This window comes from Sus scrofa, chromosome 14 (assembly GCF_054392235.1).
Source record: "Sus scrofa isolate SSC_HxYL_T2T_F1_AM1 chromosome 14, Sscrofa_HxYL_maternal_Yorkshire_Landrace_v2.0, whole genome shotgun sequence".
Lineage (NCBI taxonomy): Eukaryota > Metazoa > Chordata > Mammalia > Artiodactyla > Suidae > Sus > Sus scrofa.
In genome coordinates, this window is record NC_139396.1 from 123,158,434 (window position 1) to 123,186,320 (window position 27,887).

Below are 27,887 nucleotides of genomic sequence, written 5' to 3' on the forward strand. Positions count from 1 at the left end.
TTTTTAGTTACATAGAGCCCTTGCAGAAATCAAGAGAGAAGAACAGACTGGGGGTTTCCCATCGGAAAGTTTTATGATACTAGTGGATCTAGAGTCCTACTGATCTGGGATAAATATTTATTTTCTCCATAATAGCAGAGACAGATGTTTTCATCTCTTTGAGCCATAGTTTCCCCATCCATAAAATGGGGAAACTGGTTCAATATTTTCAGGTTTTAGGAGGATTAAATAAAATGCATATGCAGTATATGCCATGGTGCCTTGACGGATAGTAGCAGGAAAAAAACCCAGAAACTCAGATGCTTAAGCAAAATGTAAATTGATGGGCTTATTTTCGTCTGGACCTTCAGAAGGGTAAATTTAAGGATTAACCAAATCCATTGCCTCCAGCCATGATTTCTAATGATTCTCTTGGATTTACCCTCCTCACATAGACCTGCTTGTCAGACGGGTACTGACAAGCTGCTAGGACCTGACTGCCTACAACATCCAGAAAAGACTACAGTCATGTAGGGGCATAGGATATGCAGGTTGGCTAATCCATGAGCCTCATTCTTTGAGCCTGGGGTAAGATCATGTTCCCCTGAGTTTCTAAACATGTAGTGGGGAGAAGAACCCTTGTCAAGAAGGATCCTTGTGGAGATCCCATCGTGGCTCAGTGGTTAACGAATCCGACTAGGAACCATGAGGTTGCAGGTTCGATCCCTGGCCTTGCTCAGTGGGTTAAGGATCCGGCGTTGCTGTGGCTCTGGCGTAGGCTGGCAGCTACAGCTCCAATTCGACCCCTAGCCTGGGAACCTCCGTATGCCATGGGAGCGGCCCAAGAAAATGGCAAAAAGACAAGAAAAAGAAAAAAAAAAAAGGCTTCTGGGTTCTGGGTAGGAGTGCTAGGATGTTTTGGGTACCCACTCAAAACAACAAGAGGAAAACGTGGTACCTTATAGGACAGGCAGTCCAAAGTCACAGCTCCATGGTACAGCAAAGCCTACTTATACCAGTTCACAAGAGTCAATTGCTAAATACTTGGGAATATTGTAAACCAACTGTTAAGTTGTTGGTCACTTGGTATCACTCTGGTGGGAATAATTACTATGCTCTGAGACTACTGACTTTGCATTTTTAAAGAGGAAGTGATCAGTTTACTCTGAAACTAAGTGAATATAAAGAGACTTGCACAGATTTTGCTTAGAAGTCTTACATTTAATTTCTAACCACCAAGTCAAGTATCTGTCTGGAAACACTATCAATAAAGTTAAGGCCAAACCCTAACTTCTTTTCTTCCATAAGAATGTTTGAAGGGAGGGATTACCTTCCAGGTGCCCACCCCTCTCATTGACCCCTCTTCGCCATCTTTCTTCCTTCCCTCCATCCTCTGTATTCCCTTCTCACATTGGTTTCATCAGAAAGATTTTATAACTATGGCAAAAATAGTTTTAAATTTAAAAAATAGAGCAGGGAGTTCCCGTTGTGGCACATCAGAAACAAATCTGACTGGTATCCATCGGAATGTGTGTTCAATCCCTGGCCTCGCTGCTCAATGGGTCAGAGATCCGGTGTTGCCATGAGCTGTGGTGTAGGTTGCAGACATTGCTTGGATCCCTCATTGGTGTGGCTGTGGCCTAGGCTAGAAGCTGTAGCTCTGATTCAATTCCTAGCCTGGGAACTTTCATATGCCTCAAGTGTGGCCCTAAAAAGCCAAAACAAGCAAAAAAAAAAAAAAAAACACCAAGGATATAGAGATCCACGGTATTCTGGCCCCAAAAAGTATTTCATTAGGGTCCCTTGGATCTACTGGCATTAATGATCTGGTGTCTGCTCTAGATGAGTAAGTTAACTTCAGCTAGGAGGAAAAATATCTCAGATACAAAACCAAAGGCCAGAGGTCAAAGGATTAGTCAACTAGTCCTTCAAATGCATCAGTGGAGAATGAGGACAGCTCAATGTACAATCCATCAAGTCAGTACATCAAGGTGCAAATACATCCAGCACCGTTCATCAAGGTCCAAGAGGATATGATCCCTTGTTCCTTAAAGAGGCTATGCTTTGCTTCCAGCTGGCCACAAGGTGGCAGTGTTTCTCCTCTGACTGCCCTGCTTGCATAAAAGACTGTTATCCCTACAGAAACATATTCCAGTCAGTTCATGTTTTAATTCATTTTTTTTTCCAGTAGAGGCACAGCACAGCATGGAGTAGTAGGTTAAGGGTTCTATCTAGAACCAGGTAAATTCAAGTTCAAATAGTAGCTCTGACACAAATTAATTTATGACCTTGAATTTAACATCTCTGGATTTCCGTTTCCTCACCTGTAAAATGAAAGACACATCTCGCCTGTCCTTTATCTAATTGACAGGAAGAAGAATATACACCTGCAAGTGTAATAAATTAGAATGTACTATGACACTGGTTCTTAACTATTAATGTGTGTAAGAATCACTTGAGGAAACATTTAAAATGCGTATTTCCCAAGTCCTGCTCCTGGAGATGTTCGGTAAGTAAGTCTGGGAATGTGTGTATCACCAAGCACCCTTGATAACTGTGATGCTGAAGGCACTTGGGCCACAATTTAGGACACTGCATTATGCAAATACATGCTATGGCAGGAAAGAGACTAAGGCACAGAAGTTATCCTTAACTTCCCTTAAAATGGTACGTATTTTCTCTTTTGAATAAAAAGCTTTACAAAGTCTCTTCTATTCCAAGATTAACTAATAAAAGGCAGAATTTTGTGGGTTTTTTCCATCCTTTTATATTCCCAGCAAGTTCTGGGAAGTATGTCTTGGGTGATCATCGGACTGAGGACAGTCTGCAGAGCATCCCTAAAAGTCACAGATAATTTATGCAGATTATTAGGTGATAGGACTTAGCTCAACAGAGTCGCCTTGAACTTTGCCTTTGAACTCCCATGGGCTTCTCTTTGCTTCCAAATAAATGACCCAGTGCCCTCTGGTAATGGCTGACTCATGGGCTTCATTAAGCAGATGAGACAGTTATGCAAGAAGCTTAGCAATGAAATTCCACAGATCTCCTGGAGATTTCTCACACCATGGCTGTCACCAGACTACCAGGATTTTTTGACTAGTACTGGCAGGATTTTCAGTTTCTAAGCAAAAGACTTGGCCCTCTGCTCCTCAGAGGATGCTCTTCCACTGAGCTGTTGCCCTGGCAGAGAGGGTCTGATTGACAAAGTGAGCAGAGAAGGAGAGATACGCCTTCTGGCCTCTGGGGTACCTGGCCAGCCTGGAATAGCCTGGATGTGACAATCCCTGCACCTGGATGTGGGCATTTCTACTCTCATCTTAGGCAACAGGAGACAGGGCTGTTAGCAAACTTTTCAGAAACGGCTGTAGCAATTTGCTTCGCTTGAACTGTGTTCAGACTTCGCACTGCTAGAGAAAGGAAGGTACTTAAATGGAACTACAGACTTTTTACTCTTCCAGCAAACTCTTATTGAACACTTCCTCTTTATGAGTCAGGTGCCATTTTAGGCCCTTCACTAAAAAGTTAATAAAATAGCCAAAGGCTCTACTCTTGGTAGAAGTGAGATTCTAACAGTAGGAGATGCACAATAAATAATCAATGGATTTGATTGCACGTGGGAGGGTCTGCAAAGCTCATTTGTTGAATTGGTAGAACCCGGAAGCAGGAAACAAGGGTGGTCTCTATGCAGCAGTTTCCACACCCACTCCTGCCAAGGCCTTCTTGTGCAGAGCACACTCTGCCCTTAGACATTTTTTTCACTCCCACTTTTCTAGGAATTGACCTATGCCTCACACCTTACTCATCTTTTCACTGAGAAAGGACTTTCTCAAGAACATAGAATTTGGAAAGTCCCCTTCTTCACCCCTCCCTTTTTGTTTTCAATCAAGATGAAGTTCACATAACATTACCCACTTGAAAGTGTTCAGTTCGGTGGCATTTAGTACATTCACAACATTGTGCAACCACCACCTCTATCTAATTCCAAAACATTTTCATTGCTCCCGCAGAAAACCCTTCATCCATTAAGAGGTCACTTCTCCCTGTCTTCTCCCTCCAGCCCCTGGAAACCACCAATCTGCTTTTTGTCTCTAAGGGTTTAACTCTTCTGGACATTCCCTATAAACCGAATCACGTAATATGTGGTCCCGTACATCTGGCTTCTTTCATGAAGCTGTATATCTTAGTACTAAAACATCCAAGTGAAGCTGCAGATTTTAATTCCGCACAGCCAGAAAAGGAAATGTAATGCCAGCTAATTCTTATCTGAGAGCAGCAATCAAAGACTTCTCTTTTTCTTTTTCTTTTTTTCTTTTGCTTTTTAGGGCTGCACCCGTGGCATGTGGAAGTTCCCAGGCTAGGGGTCGAATTGGAGCTGCAGCTGGAGTCCTACACCACAGCCACAGCAATGCCAGATCCAAGCCGTGTCTGCAGTCTACACTGCAGCTCATGGAAATGCCAGATCCTTAACCCACTGAGAGGGGCCAGGTGTTGAACCCGCATCCTCATGGGTACTAGTCAGATTCATTACTGCTGAGCCACAGCGGGAACTCCCCAAAGATTCTTCTGATTTTTTTCAGCTTCAGAAGGCGATATATGCAGTGCTTGTCAGACTCCTATTTCCTACGGCAAGTTTGCTTTGAATAAAGAGCCAGAATACCAATGACAACGGTAATAGTTCTGATAGATCATCTCATAGCCTTACCTCAGTTTCTGCCTTTACTGTCAAGAAGAGCAAGTGTTTCGATAGGGACGGTTACTGAGATGATTTCCTGCAGACAGTGAGGTCAGAGGGTCTCAGATGTGGAGAAGTTTAAGGTAACTTTACTCTTCCATTTAGGAGTAATAACACTGGCCCATGCAAAAACCCTTTTAGATTTTATTTTCATCAATGCATTTTTCTCCCAGACTTTGAGGTAGGTATTATTACACCCATTTTAAGGATGAAGAAACCAAGGCTCCAAGAAGATGAAGCTTTGCACAAATTCATGTATCTTTCGCTGACAACTTAGACTGATTTTTTTGCCCTCTCAAGAGAGTGCTGAAACAGTAAACAGTGTCGCTTGCAAGGAACTCTTAGTCATCCCCTCACCAGAAGCCCAATGAATTTTCACTGACAACCGGCCTGGGTTTGACATAAGTTTTGGAGTTAGGTGAGGGGGAGCCTACCCCCACCTAGAGAAGTCTCTCAGTTGACACTCAGGAAAGATAACCAGATCAGGCTCAGTTCAGCCATGTGCCTCCTATGCCTCTCCTCACTTTTCACAAACTGTGTGTGTGTGTGTGTGTGTGTGTGTGTGTGACTTCTCTATTTTGTTTCAGGTTTACAGAGTGCCATGGTTTGTAATGAGAGCTCTAGTGGCATTCTTTGCTTCCACGTGATTCTTTCTTGATTGCACTTGACAAAATGATTGAGATGGCAGCTAAGGGGATTTAGGAGAACAAATACACACAGACCTTTCCTGTTACATTGCGTAATATTATAGTTTATTAAAGAATATGTACTGAATATTTTCCCAACTGTAATACACTCAGTTGAATGCTAGGGATAGAGCAATGAGTGAGGATAGGCACTGTTCTTACTTCATTCAATTTATCTCCTTCATTGAGTTTATCTCGTGGTGGACATATGTAGTGGGAAACACCTGTCATAGTTAACAAAATGAATTCTTTTCTAATAAGGGCTAGCAAGAAAAAGTACAGGTGTTATGAATTGGTTATAACAGGGAAACCTAATCTAGACTGAGATGGGGGTAGAAGATCAGGGAACGGCTTCTCAATGGAATGATATCAAATTGTGCTTCTTTCCATATCTGTCAATAGACAGAGGTAGAGATATGAACAGATATTCATGAAAAATTTTAAATTATTATCTCCAGGTAGTGAGCACTGGAGTTATTTGGGATTATTCTTTTTCATATACATATTATATATGTATGTGTATATACATATATATTTTATGTACATATGTGTATGTGTGTGTGTGTGTATATATATATATATATATATATATGAAACAAGTATTTTTAAGGCATTTCCTATTCAGATAAAGTACTTAACACATTTGTTGAAAGTTAGATTTAAGCACAATCAAGTCTACAACTGGACTACTTTTTACCCATTTTTGTGTCTTTGTAACTTTTACTAAATAAGGAGCCTTTTGATATTCATGGAGGAACTTAAGAAATCTCAGATGTTTTATTTTTCCAAGAACTGGATTGCAAAATAGTCATTACAATTTCAAATACTGACAGTGTCTGCTGGACCCTAATTGAAGCCATCACATGAGACGAATTTTCCTGAAACACCAGGCAGCTAACGTCCTTTATGATGCCCTGGCTCAAGTCAGAGCACCTTTGCTGTTTGGTATATGAAGGAAGCTATTGGGCAGTTTCCCATACTTGGGAGCTTACTGTCTTGTGGGAAAGACAAGCCAAGGACATAAAAACACATATTGAGTGCACATGAGCTGGAGTCTCTCATTCCTGTGAATAACCCAGGATGTCAGGCAGGACATTTTGACCACAATCATTTAACCTCTGTGGCAATGATTGCACATGAATCACCTAAGGGGGTAAATTTAAATCATGTAGGATGGTTCTCATGCGCAGACTCCAATGAAGAGGAAGCAGTGCTGACATCTAAATTCCTAACATAGTTCTCCGTTAATGAATTCCGTGAAGAGCCCCTGAGAAGTACTGACTGAGAGGTCCTGGAAATGGGCTTCCAGGAGACTTGAATCTTCTAAAATTATCTATTAAATTGAGCTTGCATGTAAATTTATCTAGGAATCAGCCCTTTCTGTTCATCAGTTTCTCTATCATCCATGTAGTAAATGAGAGACAAATCACCTCCTTGAAAATGGGTGCAAGCGTATTGCCATGCATTTCTCAGGCGCCAGGTGCTCGTCTAGCACTTCATGGACATTGCTCACTTCAACAAAAACCTCTGAACCACGTGTTTACGGAAGACGAGTTAATAGTCCCTCCATCTCCTTAACACCCTGTACAATTCTGCCAGTTACAGTATACAGTTCAGAGTTCCCCTTGTGGCTCAGTGGGTTAAGAACCCAACTAGTATCTCTGAGGATGTGTGTTTGATCCCTGGCCTCACTCTGGCTCACTGGGTTAAGGATCCAGTGTTGCACAAGCTGCGGCATGGGTCACAGATGTGACTTGGATCTGGTGTTGCCTTCGCTGTGGCAGATGTCGCAGCTGCAGCTCCAATTCAATCCCTGGCCCAGGAACTTCCATATGCCTCAGGTGCGGCCCTGAAAAGGGGGGAAAAAGTGTATAGTTCAAAGGTTTGTAGTATATTCATGGAATTGTGCAGCCATCACCATAATCTAACTTTAGAACATTTTCATCACCTCTTGCAAAACACCCATACTCATCAACATTAACAATGAATTTTCTCATTCTCAGCTCTAGGTAACCACTTACCTACTTTCTTACTTATATACTTATATATAATTTACTTATATATTCTAGATATAGTGGAATCGTGCAATATGTTGCTTTTTTTGACTGGCTTTTTTTCACTGAGCAAATATTTCCAAGGTACATCCATGTTACATTATGTGTCAGTACTTCATTCCCTTTTATGGATGAATAATATTCCATGGTATAGATATATCACATTTTATTTATCTGTTGGCAGACATGCGGGTTGTTTATACTTCTTAGCTATTATGAATAATGCTGTTATGCACATTCGTGTACTAGCTTTTAATGAACTGTCAAACTTTTCTATAAACTGCTTGTACCACTTTGCATTTCCAGCAGCAATGACTGGGTTCCAGTTCCTTCACATTCTCCGTAACCCTTGTTACTGTCTTTTTGATTATAGTCATCTCATGGGGATGTGAAGTGATATCTCATTGTGGTTTTTTATTTGCAACTCCCTAATGACTAATGATGTTGACTAATGAACCTATTATATATCTTCTATGGCGATATACCTATTCATATCCATTACCCATCTTTTGGCTTATTTGTCTTTTTATTATTGAATTATTAGTGTTCATGTATTCTGGATACAAGGCACTTATCAGAGATATGATTTGCGCTGTTTCTTCTGTTCTGTGGTTCATTGTTTCACTTCCTTTTCTTTTCTTTATTTTTTCCATTTTATGGCCACACTTGTGGCATATAGAAGTTCCCAGTCCAGGGATTAAATCCGAGCCACAGCTGTGGCAACACTGGATCCTTTAATCCAGTGCACTGGACCAGGGATTGAACCTGTGCCTCCACAGTGACATGAACTACTGCAATCAGATTCTTAATCCATTGTGCCACAGCAGGAACTCCTCATTTTCTTTATTGCATCATTTGTGGTCCTAAAGTTTTTAATTTTTATATAGTCCACTTAATCTATTTTCCTCTCTCATCACTTGTGCTTTTGCTATTATATCTAAGAACCCATTGTTTAACACAAGGTCACAAACATTTATTTCTATGTTTCAGTCTAAGAATTGCATAGTTTTACATCTTTAGGTTTATATCTATTTTGAGTTAATTTTATAATGTGGTATGAGAAAGGAGTCCAACCTGATTTACTGGGATATGGCTATCCAATTGTCCCAGGAAGACACTATTTTTCCCCCATTGAGCTGCCTTGGCACCTTTGTCAAAAGTCAATTGCTGATAAATGTAAGAGTTTATATATGAACATTTAATTCTATCCCATCAATCTATATATATCTATCCTTATGCCAATACCACATTGTCTTGATTACAGTATGTTTTGAAACAGGAAAATGTGTGTGTTTTAGCTTTATTCCTCTTTTTTAAGATTGCTTTGGCTATTAGAAGACTCTTGCATTTCCAAAAAAAATTTTATTAACAGGTTGTACATTTTGTGCAAAAAAAAAAAAATCCATGTAAATGCAAACCTTGTTTTATGCTTTCTCTCCCTCTTCTTTCTTTCCTTCATTTTTTTTTTTTAGGGCCACACCCACGGCATATGGAAGTTCCCAGGCTAGGGGTTCAATCCGAGTTGTAGCTGCTAGCCTATGCCGCAACCAAGATCCAAACCACATCTGCGACCTACACCACAGCTCCCCACAATGCTGGATCCTTCAACCCACTGAGAAAGACCAGGGATCAAACCCGCAACCTCATGGATCCTAGTCAGATCTGTTACCTCTGTACCATCCCTCTTCTTTCTTGATATTAGACTCAGAATGTATATGTCATTGGCAGACAGAAGTACTATTCAAGATGCTGTGTTATTAAATAATATTTCCACATTTAATTACTACATAGGATTACTATACAGGAGTTAAGGTTACATGCTTAGAGTCTGACACTGGAGATTAAAAAGTCAGCTGGTTTATTGTTGAAAATTTTAATGGTTTATAAATGATGAGGTAGGGATTCCATTCTTATCTCAGTGAGCACTTTTTCATAAATAATATATTGTAGATAAGAAAAATATTCTTACCAATGAAAACTCACATTATATAAATTGAGACTCTCCTTTTTTTTTTCCTAACCAATATTTTTCAGCATTTGAAAGGGGCTCAGAGTCCTCTGATTTTGAAAATTTACACAATAGGGAAGTTGAGAAGAAAGAATTGCAAATATAATACTTTTTCTAGTTAGGCGGTGTCTTGTTTATTAATTTTTTTGAGCAATGAAAATTGAACACATACCATCTGTGGGAACAAAACAGGGACTCAACTTCATGATGCTGGTGGTCAAGTGCAGGAGACTTTCCTTCAAGCCTGCCAATTTAGTACTATGACCCACAGATTCCTTCCAAACCCTTCTGTATTTCTAGCCGTGTGGCCTTGGCCAACACACATAGCCTCTCTTCCTCAAATGCAAAATGTCTACAAGGTTGTAGAGATTAGATGATGTGAAGAGAGCACCTAGTATGCAGCAGTGACCTAGAAAAGGAGACGAGGTTAGGTATGGGGCACAAATCTCATGCATCCTTTCAGATTCCTTCAGCTCTACTTACCTCCCAGGATCCCAGCTACCATTCCACTGGGTCAGTATAAGTGCCCTAAATTCAGCTTATCCCTATCATTCCACCACCTAAAGCCACCCAGTAACTCACGCTGAGCTTGTTGACTCAGCCTTGACTGACCACTTGCACTCTTGGCATTTCCAGTTCTGATCATCATTTCCGGGCTTAGACAGAACCCCACATATCAGGGTTTGGGGTCTAGCATCACAAGAGGTTACCGAAAAGACTGGGTAACACAAGCCAGAAGTACAGAGGCACTATCTTCTTGTGGGGAAAATTTTGATCATCAGAAAACATCCATTGGGAGGAATCTAGGCAGATAAATCTTCTCTCCTTCCTCTTTCTCAAAGGACAGTTTCTCCTTGCCACTCAAGTGGAGAACATCCAAATAGATATGCTGGCGGGGCAATGCTCTGTATCTCTTCATGACTTGTCACGGAGCAGTAGATGCAGCATTTCAAATGGCTCCACATCCTTCCTCGCCAGGTATTCTCAGACACACATTTCAGCAGAGTGCAGGTCTAAATTTTACTGACACTAATTCCTTTCTTGGTTTAAGATTTTTTTTTTCAAGTGTATTTTGGATAAGAAATTGCTAAAACCTATGACATAGACAGCGATACACTAGTAAAAAACTCATGCCTTGACCGAGATGTCCAGTGTTCCTGGAAGCCTCTTTTGCAGATGAGGGTCTCTGGAAAGTTGGAAATGATAACACGTGAAAGGAAACATCCCAGCTGTTCTGTCTTAATAGGAAATCATCTAAGCTAGAAAACTCAAGCATCCTCATCTTCTTTTTCTCCCTCACATCTCACATCTAGCAATCACCCAGGCTGGTCAAAGGAACTGATTAATATTTTTAAAAACTATGTCCTGGGTCTTTGTCCCATTATCAACTTATTCAGACTCTACCTACCACAATTCTAGACAAAATCCTCAGAGCTGCTGGTTAGTCAGCCTCCAGTCTCACCCTACTTCAACTCATTCTCCAAATTGCTACCAGATCAGTCTTGCTAAAACCTAAGGCAGATTTCTTTGCTCTTCTGCTCGCAAATCTTCAAAAACTCCTCAAAGTCTTTTAGAGAAAGTCTTTAGGTTAAACTCATTCTGTGACCATCTGGACACCAGTAAGGAATAATCACAAGAGCATGGTAAGTTTTTTTTTTTGTCTTTTGGGGCCGAACCCATGCCATATGGGGGTTCCCAGGCTAGGGGTCGAATCAGAGCTGTAGCTATAGGCCTATGCCACAGCCACAGCAACACGGGATCTGAGCCACATTTGCAACCTACACCACAGCTCATGGCAATGCAGGATCCTTAACCCTCTGAGCGAGGCCAGGGATTCAAACACATGTCCTCATAGATACTAGTCAGGTTCGTTAACCACTAAGCCATGACGGGAACTCCACATGATAAACACTGAGGAGGGAAATGTTTGGTTTCTTTTTTTTTATAATTTTTTTATTTTCCCACTGTACAGCAAGGGGGTCAGGTTATCCTTACATGTATACATTACAATTACATTTTTTCCCCCACCCTTTGTTCTGTTGCAACATGAGTATCTAGACAAAGTTCTCAATGCTATTCAGCAGGATAGGAGGGAAATGTTAAGTGCTATAGAACAAGGGAAGTGTCTTACACTCTGGCTGGGAGAGTGGGCAACATTTTAAGAGAGGTATTGATATTTGAATAATTTATTTTTCCTGAAACGAGATTTAGAAAGAGTCCAAACCATTGACTATTGTTTTATCTCCTACATAAGGATGTTCACTCTGGTTAGATCACAACATTGCCCAGTGTATTCCCAGCTGCTCCTTGCAGGGAGGTCATGCACACATGCCCCAGTGTGGCTGGTTGTGCAACTCGTATCCCTTCTTGCAGGAAGATCATCCTTTCCTGCCCCATTTGAAATGTCCATCTTGGCCATGTGATTTCTTTGTCCAATGAAATATGAGTGGAAATGTACCTCTTCTGAGTAGAAGCTTTAAGAGCAACAGTGTGGTTCCTTCATTTTCTTTTTCCTTTTACTGTGATATCACCATGTTCCGGACTGAAGCTGCTCTTTCCTTTTGGGTCCAGAACAAAGATTATTTGGAGTTCCTGTGGTGGCTCAGCCGTTATGAACCCGACTAGCATCCATGAGGGTGCGGGTTTGATTCCTGGCCTCGCCCAGTGGGTTAAGGATCCAGCATTGCCATGAGCTGTGGTGTAGGTCACAGATACAGCCTGGATCCTGAGTTGCTGCGGCTGTGGCAGGCCAGCAGCTGCAGCTCCAATTTGACCCCTAGCCTGGGACCCTCCATACGCTGTGGGTGTGGCCCTAAAAAGCAGGAAAAAAAAAATTTGGAGTAGCACTGCAGCTGACCCACAATAAACAAGTCATATGAGTGAGAAATAAACTTATGCTGTTACTAAGTCTCTGGGATTTGGGGCTGTATAGTTACTGTAGTAAAACCTGGTCTAAGCTGATCCATATGTTAACGAGATGTTTCAGTTATCTGTTGCTGTTTACAACCCACCCCAAAATTAGAGGCATGAAACAGCAATAATCATTTAGTTTGCAATACCCACACACAGTTTTTTTTCATTTACATTCCTTACACAATGGTCACTGGGTCTCAACAGCAAGCCAGGGGCAAGCAGAAGCCCCATCACCTTTTATAAGCTACCCTTACAAGTCATATACAGTCACTTCTACATCACACTTCATATCCTAAAACAAAGCAAAACAAAACAAAACAAACAATTGTGTCAGTCTGAGTTCTCCAGAGAAACAGAACCAACAGGATATATATAACAAGAGAGAGAGTTTTAAGGAATTGGCTCATGCAGTTATGAGGCTTGCACGTATGCAATTTGCAGAGCAGATGGGCAGGAATCTAGGCTGCAGTTTTGAGTCTGAAGGTGGTCAAGAGGCAGAATTCTTTCATATTTAAGTCAGATGTTAGAAATACCCCAGGAGAAACACAGCTTAAACTACATGAGAGATTATCGATTCTTTTTTGCGATTCAACAGCAGCAAAATCCATTCATGGTTGCTCCTGAATTTACAAAAAATTTCATAGGGCAGATGAGGCAGTGGAGGTTTAAAATGCACATTCGATTTAAGATACTCTAATTATAATGAAAAAGTAAAATCAATTTACTGGGAAAGAAAAAAATTCAGAATGTGAAAATGAAAAAAATTAATTTGAAAAAGTTAAAAGGAGATGATCAGTATTTGTCATTAAAATGACTTCAGAGTTGTGTTTAGTATACTCAGACAGTAAATGGATTCATTTAATCCAATTAATTAATAAAACAACCGAGGAAGGGTTGTTTAACCACAAGGAGTGTCATTTAACCACATCATGTGACAAATTTGAAAGAATGCAGAGGTCAGAGTTTTAAAGCCAACCTCATGAATATTACCGTGGACTCCCCCACTGTTTTCATAATTACTCAAAAAGAATGTGTGTGGGGTCGGTGGGGGGGACAGTGTGTTCAGTGTTTCTGTCTCTGGCTCAAGAAGACTCATCATAGAATTATGCAGCCCCAGTTCTGCATACAGTCCCAAACTTTTGACTGATAAATAACTGCATTAAATTTATCAGTTGTCAAAATAGAAACCAAAACCTGTTGAGACAGTAACTCCCATTCACCTTGAAAGTGACCTCAGTTCATCCTATCAGGTAACCTCGTTTTAACAGGATAACGGATTTCCCTCCTTCCTTCCTCTCTTTCTTTCTTTTTCCTTCCTTCTTTCCATGTCTTTCTCTTTCTTCCTTTTTCCTTTCTTTCCCCTTCTTTCCTTTTTTTTTTTTTTTTAGGGCTGCACCTGTGGCATATGGAGGTTCCTAGGCTAGGGGTCTAATTGGAGCTACAGCAGCCAGCATACACCACAGACACAGCAACGCCAGATCTGAGCCGCATCTGCAAACTACACCACAGCTCATGGCAACGCCGGATCCTTAACCCACTGAGCAAGGCCAGGGATTGAACCTGCGTCCTCATGAATACTTGTCGGATTCATTTCTGCTGAGCCATGACAGGAACTCCTTTTCTATTAATTTCTTTTCCTTTCTTTCTTTCCCCTTCCTTCTTTTTCTTTCTTTTTCCTATCTTTCTTTTTCTCCCTTCCCCTTTCTCTCTTTTCTTTTTCTTTCTTTCTCTCTTTCTTTCTTTCATTCTTCTTTCCTTCTCTTTCTTTCTTTCCTTCTAGATCCCATCTCAGGTTTATTTGCACAAACAGCACAGAGGACACCAGCCCCACACAGATGGCAGCACAGGGGTCACACGAGTCCTTCTGTCCTCACAATGGCAAACAGAGACCTCTGCTCTGACCCTTGGTGGGGGTCTAGAAACACTGGGAACCTGAGCTGGAGCCAGAAATTGAGCTGGATCTGCTGGAGCAGCAGGCTGGGTTGTGGACACTGACTGCCCTGCTGCTGCCAGGTTCTCTGGGGCTGCTGGCTCAGCCACTGTGACTGCAGGTCTAGGGAAACATGGAGGCAGTGCCTCTGACCTCATAGCCACCGTGGTGCCCGTGAACACAGAAAACTGGGCAGCAATGGCCGTGTGGCCTGCAACCCTCCCTCCAGCCATGAAGGTACCCAAGACTCTGGCCCCTTTGTCTGCAGTGGTATTGCCTGTGAACCCAACAACCTCAGACACAACAGTGGCATCCTCATTCCTCCTCTCATCGCCCCTCTGCCTATGGTTGTGAGCCCACCACTCAGGTGACCCTGAACATGGCAGAAACACCTGCCATCTCCAAGCCCCAGGTGGCAACACCAGCAACAGCAGTGACACCAATACCATCAAGACTATTACACTTTTTTTTAAAAGACATAATGCGATTACTTGCTTAATAGACTACAGTATAGTGTAAATATGACTTTTATATGCACTTGGAAAGCAAAACATTCATGTGATTTGCTTTATTACAGTATTTTTTTTTTTTTTTTTTTTTTTTTTTGCAGTGGTCTGTAAACAAACCCACACCATCTCTAACATATGCCTGTAAGCCACAGGCAGCTCAGCTATAGGTGTGCTATAGCGCCACCTACTGAAAAACAAAAGAAAAGCCTCTAGTTATTAAACTTGAATCTAGAATCGAAAAAAAAAAAAAAAATCAAAACATCTACCTAAAGATGAATAGTGTTTGTTACTTCCAGTGCACCAGCAGAGGAACAACTTATTAAGTACCATGAAAAACCATGAAACACAGTATCCCTAAAAGAAAATGATAATTCTTCAGAAACCATATTTAAAGTCATGGAAAATGGCCATCTAAATGATTGAACATTCAAAATAGGAGTTCTCCTGTGGCATAGTGGGTTAAGGATCCAGCACTGTCACCACAGCAGCGCTGCTGTGGTATGGGTTCAATCCCTGACCCAGGAACTTCCACATGCCATATGCGTTGCCAAGGAAAGAAAGAAAATTCATTATAGCTGTCATGAAGAAACTCAGTGGGCTACAAGAAAGGGAGTTCAATGTTATTAAACTTACCTTACCAAAGAGACTGAAACACTAAAAAAGGAACCAAACCAAAATTCTGGAGCTGAAGAACTCGGTAAATGAGATGAGAACACCTTAGAAAGCACTGGACATAGAGCAGACAATATGGAAGAGAGAATTAGTGAGCTCAAAGATAGAAATTTAGAAATGATACGAATAGAAGGGAAGAGAGAAGTAAGATCTAAAAAAATAAAGTTCTGTGAGGACTATCCGACTCTATTAGGAAGAGAAATGTAAGGATAATGGGTATCCCTAAAATAGAAGAGAAGGAGAAGGAAAGAGGTAATTTATTTAAAGAAATAATAGCTGAGAATTTCCCAGGCCTGGGGAAGGAACACATACAAGTCCATGAAACTAAGAGAGCACCGAATTACCTCAACACAAAAAGACTTTCTCCAAACCACAAAATCTGAATTGACTGATCACTAACAAGGATTGAAACAGTAATCAAAAGCCTCCTCAACACAAAAGTACCAGGACTCTGTACTCTTCAGAGGAGGGGGAAATATTGCATGAGTTTCCTCTTATAGTGTCAAGAAGTAATTTACTTCAAAAAGAATACAAAAGGGGGAAAAAAGGAAAAAAAGGATCCAGAAAGACTAAAACACAATCTTGAGTCTATCTTTCCTGGAAAAATACAATTATGTACACACACACACACACACACACACACACACTAATTTGCCCCATTGTTTTTTCTTCCTGGAACTTTCAAAAATCACCATGAGGTCAAATTCACTTTATTCCTGATTTCTTTGGATCTTATTGTCTAAATAACCATCACTTTATCATTTGCTATCATATTCCTTGATTTAGACAGTTGATTGATCTATTATGTAATTCCATAGCATTGTTAGTTATCACTAATGAATTTATAATTTTACATCTTATCTCCCCAAATGCGTTGTGTACACACACATACACACACACACACACACACATAAATATATATGTATATTAGGGTTGCACCTGCAGCATTTGGAAGCTCCTGGGCTGGGAGTCTAATCAGAGCTAGAGCTGCCAGCCTATGCCACAGCAACGCCAGATCCAAGCCGAGTCTTCATTCTACATCACAGCTCATGGCAACGTGGTATCCTTAATCCACTGAGCAAGGCCAGGGATCGAACCTCATCCTCATGGATACTAGTTGGATTCATTTCTGCTGAGCCACAAAGGGCACTCCAGATTGAAAATTCTTTAATAAGAGCGTAGGTATTATAGTTTTGGAGTCCCAGAGCTCAGTGATTTGAGAATTTGTGCACCTTGTAAATCATGTTGCTTGATCAAGTGAGCTGGTATTTTAATGTGAATAATCGGTGGTTTGTTTTTATTTTTCAACTTTCTGTGTAACTTTAGCAAATGCCTTCTATTCCTGATATCATCACTAAATTCTATTTTAATATTTAAAAGCCCATCCCAAGTCCATACTTTGTAAGAAGCCCTTTCAGAACCTCCAAACCACAAGCATTGACATTTTTGATCTACATAGCTCTTTTAGAAATTTACCAACTCTATATTTTAGCTTATGTAGTGCATTGTATTCACCTTCAAGTTACATTGTAACTTATATTTTCACATTTGCACCTTTTGGTAAACATGCTATGGGAAATTTTTTTTTAATGGCCACACCCAAGGCATATGGAAGTTCCCAGACCAGAGATTGAGTCTGAGCCACAGCTGCCAGCTATGCCACGGTTGCAAGCTATGCCACAGTTGTGGCAACTTGGGATCCTTTAACCAACCCATTGTGCCAGGCTAGGGATCAAACCTTCGTCCTAGCGCTGCAGAGACACTATCAATCCCATTGTGCCACAGCAGGAACTCCTGCTGTGAGCAATTTGACTGCAGAGATCACAGAAAGTGTGCATCCTGAAGTCAGAGGCCAGGGACTAACAGGTTATAGGATTCTGATACCGTGCCTGAAGGATGCTCCATAAATGTTTGTGGACTAAATTAATAAACACCTTGAACCCTCTTAATCTCATTTTTCATCTGTTAAACAGGAATAATTATATCTGACCTAGAGGAATTGGGAGGACTAAAAGACATAATGTGTTAAACGCTATCATATATAATATAAACTGTTTATTTCGGGACATACTATTAGCATTTGCCTGTTTTTGATTTCCCATAGACTTAGCGTGTTGTCTTTCCATTTTTCGCCTTGCCTTTGAAGGGAAATAAACCCAATGTATTTTCTATCCGTTCTCTCACTGTACTCCCCTTACTTCATTCATGGCACTTACTATGATACATAGTTTCTGGTGTGCCCACCAACATTATCATTAGCATTTTTTTCTAGACATCCAATCACACTGTGGTTTGTTTAACTCTTTGCCACTTGTGCACCTTGCACAGAGTCTCACAATCCATGTGGACTTTCTACTGAGGATTATCGTATCTGAGCTGCATGATGCAGGCAGTCCTCCTGGATCACTTGTGTGAGTCACCCCTCCGGACAAAAGAAAACAATCTCTGCTTCCACTCTGCCCTCAGTGATGAGATAAAGAGAATAAACTACCCTTTCCTCTGAGGGATGTTGGAGACATACTGGCAGGAATAGGTGGGAAATTCCTCCCTTGGGCTGGGAAGTGCATTGGCTCCTCAGGGAGGTTTATTAACTCCTTCAGGACAAAAGGACTCATTTCCTAACCACCTTCTTAAGCAGGAATTTTCTAACTACGAGTGCATAACATATTCATGTGCACACAAATATTTGAATGTGTAAAAATCACCAAAGGAGTTTGTGAAAAATGTAGATTTCCCAAGCTCTACCCGCTGGGAGATTGATTTGCTAGGGGTAGTGCCCAGGAATCTGCATTTAATAGTCACACCTCTCCCCCTCCCCATAATATTGATGTGAATGGTCCTCTGGCCCCAGTTAAGGAAGGATTGTTAGGCTACCAAAAATTCTTTTCTCCAGATTGGTCAGCACCTCCCTTGGCAGGGCCAGGTTCGTCCAAAAGCCACATGTGATCCTAACTGGGCGGGTGGGGTGATGACCTTACTGCTCTGTTGGTTGCTTTGACAACATGAATTCCAGTAGAACCAGAAGCCATCAATGGAGTTAGTCATTTAGATCCTCGGCTGTTTAAAGGATGACCTCAAGACCCCCAAATCCTGTCCAGTCCCAGATGATACACTTTTTTTTTCTTTTTAGGGCTACACCTGCAGCATATGGAGGTTCCCAGGCTAGGGGTCAAATCAGAGCTACATCTGCTGGCTTATACCACAGCCACACCAACACCAGATTTGAGCTGCATCTGCCCCCTACACCACAGCTCTCGGCAATGCCTGATTCTTAACCCACTGAGCCAGGCCAGGGATTGAACCCACATGTTCACAGATACTAGTCAGATTCATTTCCACTGTGCTGCAGTGGGAACTCCCCAGATGATACACTTTTAGGGTGTTCTGGAATATGTTCAGAGAAAGACGACTAATTTGAAGAAGAGTTTAAAACCATGACATATATGGAGTGGCTGAAAGACCAACAGGTTCTGAAGGCCTTGGGAAAGGAGTCCTTAGATAGCTGCAGCACTGCTCTTATAATTAGGTGAGTGGAGGGGCATTCATTCTGTGTAGCTCCAGAAGCCAAAACATATTTATCCCAGCAGAGTGAATCCTGATCTGTACTCCCATCCTTCAGTGCATTCAGTTCAATGATTTGCCTCACAAATATTCCTGTGATCATGCTGACACCAATTTGCAGCAAAAATAAATTTAAATAATGATCAAATTTTGATTCCATCTTTGAATGTGAGAACCATATTTTAGTCTCTAGTCATTGCAAATTGTCCTGGTACTTTCCTCATTTCATCTCCAGGTCTTTGCTCCCTCAATTTCCACTCTCTAAGGTGTCTTTCCTGGTACGTCTCCGGCTGGTGACCTCCTATTTATTCTTTTCTTTTTTCTTTTAAAAAAATGTTTTTATTAAAGTATAGTTGACTTGCAATGTTCTGCCAATTTCTGCTATACACAAAGTGACCCAGTCATACATATATGTACATTCTTTTTCTCATATTATCTTCCATCATGTTCAATCATAAGTGATTGAATCCCTGTGCTATAAAGCAGGACCTCTTTGCATATCCATTCTAAACATAATAGTTTGCACATTTATTCTTAAAATTAGACAACTCCTCTAGGAAGCCCTCCTTGATTTCCAGGCAGAACTAATTCTCATGTGGCTCTTGTGATTCTCCATGTCTTGAGAATGAGGCATTAACTTTTAGGGGGAGTGTGGAAATTCCCAGGCCAAAATCCAACCTGCACCACAGCAGCAACCCAAGCTATTGCAGTGATAACACTGAATCTTTAACTTGCTGCACCACAAGAGAATTCCTAACTGTCCTTTGTTTCTGGCTGTCGTTTCAAGTAGGCTTATATAGCAAGCAGCCTTGGAAGATAGATACAATGTCCCCTTGGGAAGGCCATGGCAAATTTGCTTGCTCTGTAGCATGAAAGATGCAGGTTCCCTAAAATCAGGGGACCTCAGCTATAAAGCAAGCCCTCCGGAATACACACACACACACACACACACACATATATTTTTTTCCCTTTCTGTCTTTTTAAGGCTTCACCACATGTGGAGATTCCCAGGCTAGCGGATGCCGGATCCTTAACCCACTGAGTGAGGCCAGGAATCCATCCTCATGGATGGATACTAGTCAGATTCATTTCAGCTGAGCCACCATGGGAACTTCTGGAATAATGTTTTAGAATGGGATATAGATAAGTGATAAATCACTCCCAGAAGAATATGTCAGAACAAATGATAGACCATGTCATCCCGGCCATGAAGGAGAGGCATCAGAAAAACAATTTGTAGGGTCAAAACAAACTCCCACAGAGATGAGCACCAAATTCTATATAAGCCCAGACACACTTGACCACAGCAGCCCCACAACCCTTTGGCTTGCTCACTTCCTTTCCCCTCCCCACTGCTTTTCCTCACAGAGAAAGGAGGAAAGGCAGAGAGAAGAGAGGAAGTGGGCAGGGGTTGTTTGCCAGATGTCCTTAATGGCCTCACGCATCATGTGTTTTTGCCTGTCAGCACCATAGCCTTCCCCTGAAAGAGGGTGCAGCTCAGCTGTGGCTGCTTAGAGCTACATTTCTGCTCCCACAATGAAGCATTTTGGATAATCACCCAATAGTTGGATGATCTTAAGAAAATACTGGACTCCCAATTCATGCTGCTTTCCTTGGACCTGGTGGTGCATCAGAGATTGTCGAGTAGGGTTTAAATATGATTTCATTCTCAAGGGGATGCCTGGTGAGAGGGGCCCCAACAGTTTCAAAAAGTCCTGACAGCTGAGCATAAAACCAAATATTTATTTACCAGAATGTTTGCTCCAGTATGATTCAGAATAGAAAAAGAATCTGAAAAATATCTGATTACCAATAATACAGGTTCTGTTAAATAGTTTATTTGATGCCAATATGTTGGAAGAGTACTATTTAGGTATTTTCTAAATCATGTTTGCATGAAAATTTGTTCAAGAGATAAAATATCTCTGAAATATGTTAAGAGACAAAGGAAGATATGAAAGACTGTATACAGTATGGTCCTCATTTTACAGCATATATGGAAGATATTGACATCAAAATATTCATGGTGATTATATCAGATGGTTGAAATCAAGAATGAATTGTTGATTTTTCTCTCCTCTTTGCAGTTGAAAAATTTTGTACATTAAACAATTATTATTTACGTAATCAGAAAAAGTGCATATTAATAAAATAGTGGTAAACAAAAAGTAAAATCTCCTGAGAAAGATGATGTGTGGTCTTTTTGAGAAATATAATCAAGTTTGAGAGAAAGCAGAAAGCCTAATAAAACAGGTACCGAAATCATTTTAATGGATAAAAAGACTCAATATTGTAAAAATATCACTTCTCCTCAAATAGCTCTATAAATTTAATGCACATCCAATCAAATTCCAAGGAAGTTTGTGTGTCTCTGCCTATGTACATGTAGAAATTAATAAGATGCCATGCACATGGTGGTATATGGAATAAGTGGGCAACAGGAGCTGTGTCGTACAGGGAGCTCTACCCAATGTTCTGCGATAGTCTATGTGGGAAAAGAATATGATAAAGAATGGATGTGTGCATACATGTATAGCTGAATCACCTTGTTGTACAGCAAAAATGATCACCTGGTAAATCAACGATACTTTAATAAAGCTTTAAAAAATGGAAAAAAGAAATTAAGGCCTCTATAATTTGTATGAGAAATGAGAAGACCCAAGAATAACTAAGTCGATATTGCAAAAGAAACATAAGCCTGAAGGTCTTAAACTGCTAGATAAAAAGGCTTGCTACTGAGCAGTTAATCCGTTTCAGTGGGGCACTGGTACAAGAACAGACAACCAGAGCAATGGAACAGAAAGCAGAGTACGGAAACAGAACCACATACGGCTCTTTGATTACTTAAGTGCAGTAGGGAAATGTCAGTCTTGAAAAATGAGGCTGTGTCAAGTGGACACGCTTACGAAAAAAAACTTCACCTCTATGTCTCACTGTAAACCAAATTAATTCCAGAGAGACCGATGTTATGACAAATAAAATAACAAAGCATCTAGATTAAAGAACAGAAGAATGTCTTCATGACTTCGAAGTAGACAAAGATTTCCTCATACACTAGAAAGCACTAACCAGAAAAAGGATGCATTGAACTGTATATTTTAATTAAAGATAGCTCTTCATCAAAAGACATCACTACAGAATGGGAGAGGACATATGCAAAACATGTCTCAAAAGGGTTCACATACCCAATATATATATCTTTAAAGCTCGTAAAAAGGAAAAAAAAATCAAACAATGCAATAGGAAAAAATAGACAAAGGAGATATTCAAAAGGACAATCAACATAAGAAAAGGTACTCAACTTTACAGGTTATTAAGGTAATGCTAACTCAAAACAATTTCAATAGCAGTTCACCATTACATGAAAGGCTAAAATGAAAAAGATAAGTAATTTCACACACTGGTGATATCATGGGTCAGCCACACGCTCCTGCCCCTGTGATCAGAGCCCATGTTGGTATAGACACTTTGGCGTACTCCTTAACTATTTAGCAGTATCTAGCAAAATTGAACATGAGTGTTCTTTATGACCCAGCAATTTCATTTGTGAAAGTACACAAATTTGTGAAGAAATGCATACAGCTAGTCACCATAAAATGTGTAGCAAAATATGCACAACAGAATTATTTATAATAGCCTCAAATTGAAACCAAATCAAATGTACATCAAGAGTAAAATGAATAGAAAAATTGTGGTGCCATTTTCGGAGTTCCTGTCGTGGCACAGTGGTTAACGAATCTGACCAGGAACCATGAGGTTGCGGGTTCGATCCCTGGCCTTGCTCAGAGGGTTGACAATCCGGCGTTGCCATGAGCTGTGGTGTAGGTCGCAGACGAGGCACAGCCGCATTGCTGTGGCTCTGGTGTAGGCCGGTGGCTACAGTTCCAGTTCGACCCCTAGCCTGGGAACCTCCATATGCCAAGGGAACAGCCCAAGAAATGGCCAAAAAAAAAAAAAAAAAAAAATTATGGTGCCATTTTCACGCAATAGCAACAAAATAATTCTGCTTGCAACAGTGTGTGATTTCCACAAATACAATATTGAAATCTAAAGAGCTGGTATATACTGCATTGCATTCCAGCTACATAAAATTAGGGAAAAAAATTCAGCTATGTATTATATACACGATAGTAGTTTTCTTAGAAAGATAATGCTTCCTAAGGCATGAGTATTGGGAATGTTTTATTTTTTATCTGGGTGCTGATGACATGTGATGTTCACTTATTTTAAAAATCCTTAAGCTTCACATTTGTATGCATTCCACAGTAATAAAATGTATATGTTAAGAAAAGTTGCTAAAGAAATATCATTTCTAGGAAGTTCCCATTGTGGCTCAGGAACCTGACTAGTAGCCAGCCATGAGGATACAAATTCTATCCTGGGCCTCACTCAGAGGGTTAAGGATCCAGTGTTGCCATGAGCTGCCATGAGATGTGGCTTGTCGTGGCTATGGCATAGGGCAGTAGCTGCAAAAAACAAAAACAAAAAACAAACAAAAAAAGAAATCATTTCTATGTCAATAAGTTACCTGGTGGAAGAGTTTTAGAATATGATTTTTTTAAAAAAGATTAAAAATAACCCAATTTGGCCTCAAGTTTCTATATGTGCTGAAGCCTTAAAACCTAGGCAGGACACAGGTTCCAAATATGTTTTCCTCTTGGAGTTTCCTGAGCTCTGACCTGGCTTTTCCAGTAAGTTTTTGACTTGGCCCTGTTGGTAGTTATCTAATCTTGGAGCTCCAGTTCTGGGCTTCCTGCCTGCTTCCAACTTGGCTCAGCCCCACATGTGATCTCAGGTCCTCACCCCATGGACTGGCTTCATTCATGTCCCAGCTATGACTCCATCTCCTTGATTTTTGCCCCCACATCAGCAGTCTCTGATGAGTTTATAATCTATCTGACGTGACCACTATTCAGATAAACATTTATAGGAAAAATAAAAATAGTAGGGATTTATTTCACAGATCACAATAGTTCTCTCTCTCTAGTCTGGTTATTAGTGTACAGCTCCACAAAACAAAAAGCAGAGACTCTCCATCACAGAAAAAAGATGGTTAGGCAAGAGTTGTAAATTCAGACACCCAAAGGGGCCAGGCAAATGAAAGATGATTACATTTCTGAAAAAAAAAAATTTGTTTTTCCTATTAAAAGAAAAACACATGCTGACTTCCATTTTTTCTAAAATTATGCAGCTCTCAGTCTAAATGTGTAATACAGGGAAATACGTGTTTACTATATATTTGAAAAGTAACCGTGCAAATAAACTCTTTAAAGGCAATTCCTCTTAGGTCAGACATGTACTGTAGTAAAGAGTAGGGCTCATGCCTTGTCTAAAACAGGTAGCTGATACTCTGATCCACCGTGACATGCTATGGAGAAATGTAGATCTAGTGCAAGAAGTGTAGAATCTATGTTTTTAGATAAAATCTCCCAACTCCTAAATGTTAATGAAAAAATTTAAAAAGACTCAAATAAAAAGTGTTTGGGACTGGATTCAGCCAATGGATTGTTAGCTTGCAACCTCTCTTATGAACTAGGTGCATATTCATTAACCTCATCTTTCCATTCAAAAAATTTCAGAGGAATACGCATGCTGAAAATAACCAGAGATCCTGGTACTGTATGTGAGTTTTGGACCAGGCAAGGAAGGGTCAGTGTCAAGCCTTCATTCCCAGATCCAGAGACAGAACCATTTATTTACTCAGTGAGCAGTTATTGGTTTGGGGGGCAGCTACTCCCCAGATGTACTTCAATTAGCTCGATTTGAACTACTTAATTATTTTGCAAAGGAGAACGAAACATAAGCTAATGCACAAACCAGGAAATTTTTTTGTCAAATGATAGGCTGGACTTAAGATTCAGAAACCAAGACCCCACCCTAAGAAATCTTTTAGGCATCAGCTTTTATGGTAGTTATTCAGAGGTTAGTCGTGGAGTCTAAAAGGAAATGAAAAGCCTCTTGAAGGCTGACCCCTCAAACAAAGTCTAGCCATTGCTCAATTCAAATCTAAGAGAAAACGAAGATAGAGAAAAGGTTCATTAGATACAGACAGTTAAATACATCAATTTATGCAGAGTGATCTTTGGAAGTGGGAATAGCAGTTAGGGCTAAGGTTCTAAAAGCTAAGGAGAGAGACAAGGGCAAAATGTACATACCTAAGTGGTCCTGCTAGTCTTCTTTCCAGTTTTTGATTTAAAGAAAAAGGCACAAAAAAAAGAAATATATCTGTCATTCCAATAGACTTTTTTCCCTACTTTCTCTAATAGGAGGAGACTTGAGGTCCCTACTCTTCCTTTTTTTTTTTTTTTTTTTTTGTGACTGTCTCCAGGGTCTAGTTTTTCCTTACATATACAAGCCAGTCTTTAATAAATATTTTGCTTCTCACTGTACCACCGGAGGAACCCACACATTAATTATTTCAAATGACAGCTATTACTCTTTTATGCAACATCAGTTCTCCAAGCTACTTGGGGGTTCCCAGAGAAGACGATGCAGCTGCCAATTCAACCCAGATCAAGAGTAGAGCCAAAGTGAATCCTTTCCTGGAACCAAAGGGCGTCTTTCTGAACTTTGTTTACAGAACTTCATTTCTTCTCTCTTAAGTTCCAACAGAGCTTGTGAAAAAGAAATATGAAAACATTCTTGAGCAATTGGCAATTCCAAGGTCAAGATCACAGGACAAAAGGGCCCCCATGGTTTGTTCTTTCTTATCAACATTTTGTACAGAAGAAAAAGGATTGTTAAATTCCCCTGTATCAAGGTAGTTAAAATCATGTCTGATTCAGGAAAAACACAAACAAACAAAAACTTGGATTGGGATTTTGTTTGCCCAGACCTCATCCTCAGTAGAAATGAACAGAAATGCTTGGCAAGTTCTCTCTGTTCATAGTCCTTTTTCCACACCTGTTTCTTCTAAGCCCAACATCTACTGATTTATGGGGATAGGTTGGTGCCTTGGTGAACACAGCAGGGGGCTTCCTGTCTCCTAGATTTCTCAGCAGTGACAGTCTCTCAGAAGATAATCTCTGAGGGTCACTGGTATGATGGAAGAGTCTTGGATTTGGAGTAGCATTCTAGGTAGACCAGACATTCTCAATACCTTCAGTTTTCTTATCTGTATAATGGGAATAAATATCTACACTCATATCTGTAGGTGCAATAAAAATTAAATGAAGAATGTGAGATATCCAGAATGGTACCTTGTGCAAAGAAGTTGAGTTTGAATTCCTAAGACATGGCATCTTGAGCACTGATCACAATGCTATATATTATTCACAAAACCCTAAGAGAATGGACAACCAGAATTATTTATCAATAAATGTCTCTTTCCTTGGTTTGAAAAAACCTGAATACTCTAGAATTTTACTAATCTAAACATGTATTATTTTTTCAGAATAGACACAGGCTCCAAGTTATACAGCTAGAAACACTCTCAAATAACAACCCCAAAGCATCCCGCCCCCTCCCCAAAAAAGGAACACATAAAAGTTTGGAATTCCCAACCCAACTATCCAGAAAATTAATGTAAAGGTCAAAACAGGACAATTTTTCTAGTTGAAAATCCTGTTTATTTATTTTTTAGTCCAAACATCTTACAACTCTGAAAAATAGGTTGATTGTATTTTAAATATTCACTTTGGTTTATGTGGTTCTGTTTGGTTAAAGTGTTATGGGATCTGGCCAGGCTTTTTTCCCAGAATCAAGAATCATTCTCTGAGGAAGATCAAACTTACTCATTCTCTTAACACACTGACAGTCTGTACTATTCTCCAGACTATGCGGGAAAACTGCAGGCATGTAATTTGTTTTTTAAAAAATCTTTTATTAGGAGTTACCACTGTGGCTCAGTAGTAATGAACCCAACAAGAATCCATGAGGATGTGAGTTCAATTCCTGGCCTCCATTAGTGGGTTAATGATCTGGCCTTGCTGTGAGCTGTGGTATAGTTCACAGACACAAGTCAGATCCGCATTGCCGTGAGTGTGGCATAGGCTGGCAACTATGGCTCTGATTTGACCCCTAGCCTGGGAACCTCCATATGTCATGGGTGCAGTCCTAAAAAGACAAAATAAATAAATCAATAAAATAATAAAACTTTTTATTGACATATACCTATAGAAAAGTGTGTAATCATAAAGATACAGTTCAAACTTTATTTCTTATTTTATTTTATTTTATTTATTTGTCTTTTTAGGGCCACACCCACAGCACATGGAAGTTCCCAAGCTAGGTCTAATTAGAGCTGCAGCTGCCAGCCTACACCACAGCCACAGCAATGCCAGATCCGAGCCGAGTCTGTGACCTACAGTGACGAAGCTCACGGCAATGCTGGATCCTTTAACCCACTTGAGCAAGGCCAGGGATCGAACTTGCATCTTCATGGATACTAGTCAGATTCTTAACCCTCTGAGCCACAATGAGAACTCCACAGTTCAAATTTTATAAACTGATCATACCCATGCAACCAGCACTCAAATCCAAAAAACAGAACACAAGCATCTCAGAAATCTCCTGGTACCCCCTCCCAGCTTTGCCCATCCAAAGTTTACCTGAAAGGGAGTTCCCATCATGGCTCACGAGAAAGGAATCTGACTGGTATCTGTGAGGACACAGGTTCGATTCCTGCCCCTGCTCAGTAAGTTGGGGATCCTGAGTTGCTGTGGCTGTGGCATAGTCCAGTAGCTATAACTCTGATTTGACCCCTAGCTTGGGAATCTCCCTATGCCGAGGGTGTGGCCTTTAAAAAAAAAAAAAAAAAAAAAAAAGTTAACCTGAAAGCATAAAGGAATTCGGCCAGCTTTTACACATTATATAAAAATGACTTATACAGTATGTACTTTTCT

The 27,887-nt window shown here is 40.3% G+C and overlaps 1 long non-coding RNA gene across 3 annotated transcripts in view; it reads right to left on the reverse strand.

The window, feature by feature from the left end:
- Positions 1–22,124: 22,124 nt before the first annotated feature.
- Positions 22,125–27,887, reverse strand: part of LOC106506085 (uncharacterized) — a 109,573-nt gene continuing 103,810 nt past the window's right edge. For all 3 annotated transcript variants that reach the window (XR_014827678.1, XR_001301101.3, XR_014827677.1), the window contains 3 exons: positions 26,244–26,326; positions 25,200–25,658; positions 22,125–23,510 (listed from right to left, as the gene is read on the reverse strand). This is a non-coding gene — a long non-coding RNA (uncharacterized LOC106506085). The remainder of the gene's footprint in view (positions 23,511–25,199; positions 25,659–26,243; positions 26,327–27,887) is intronic.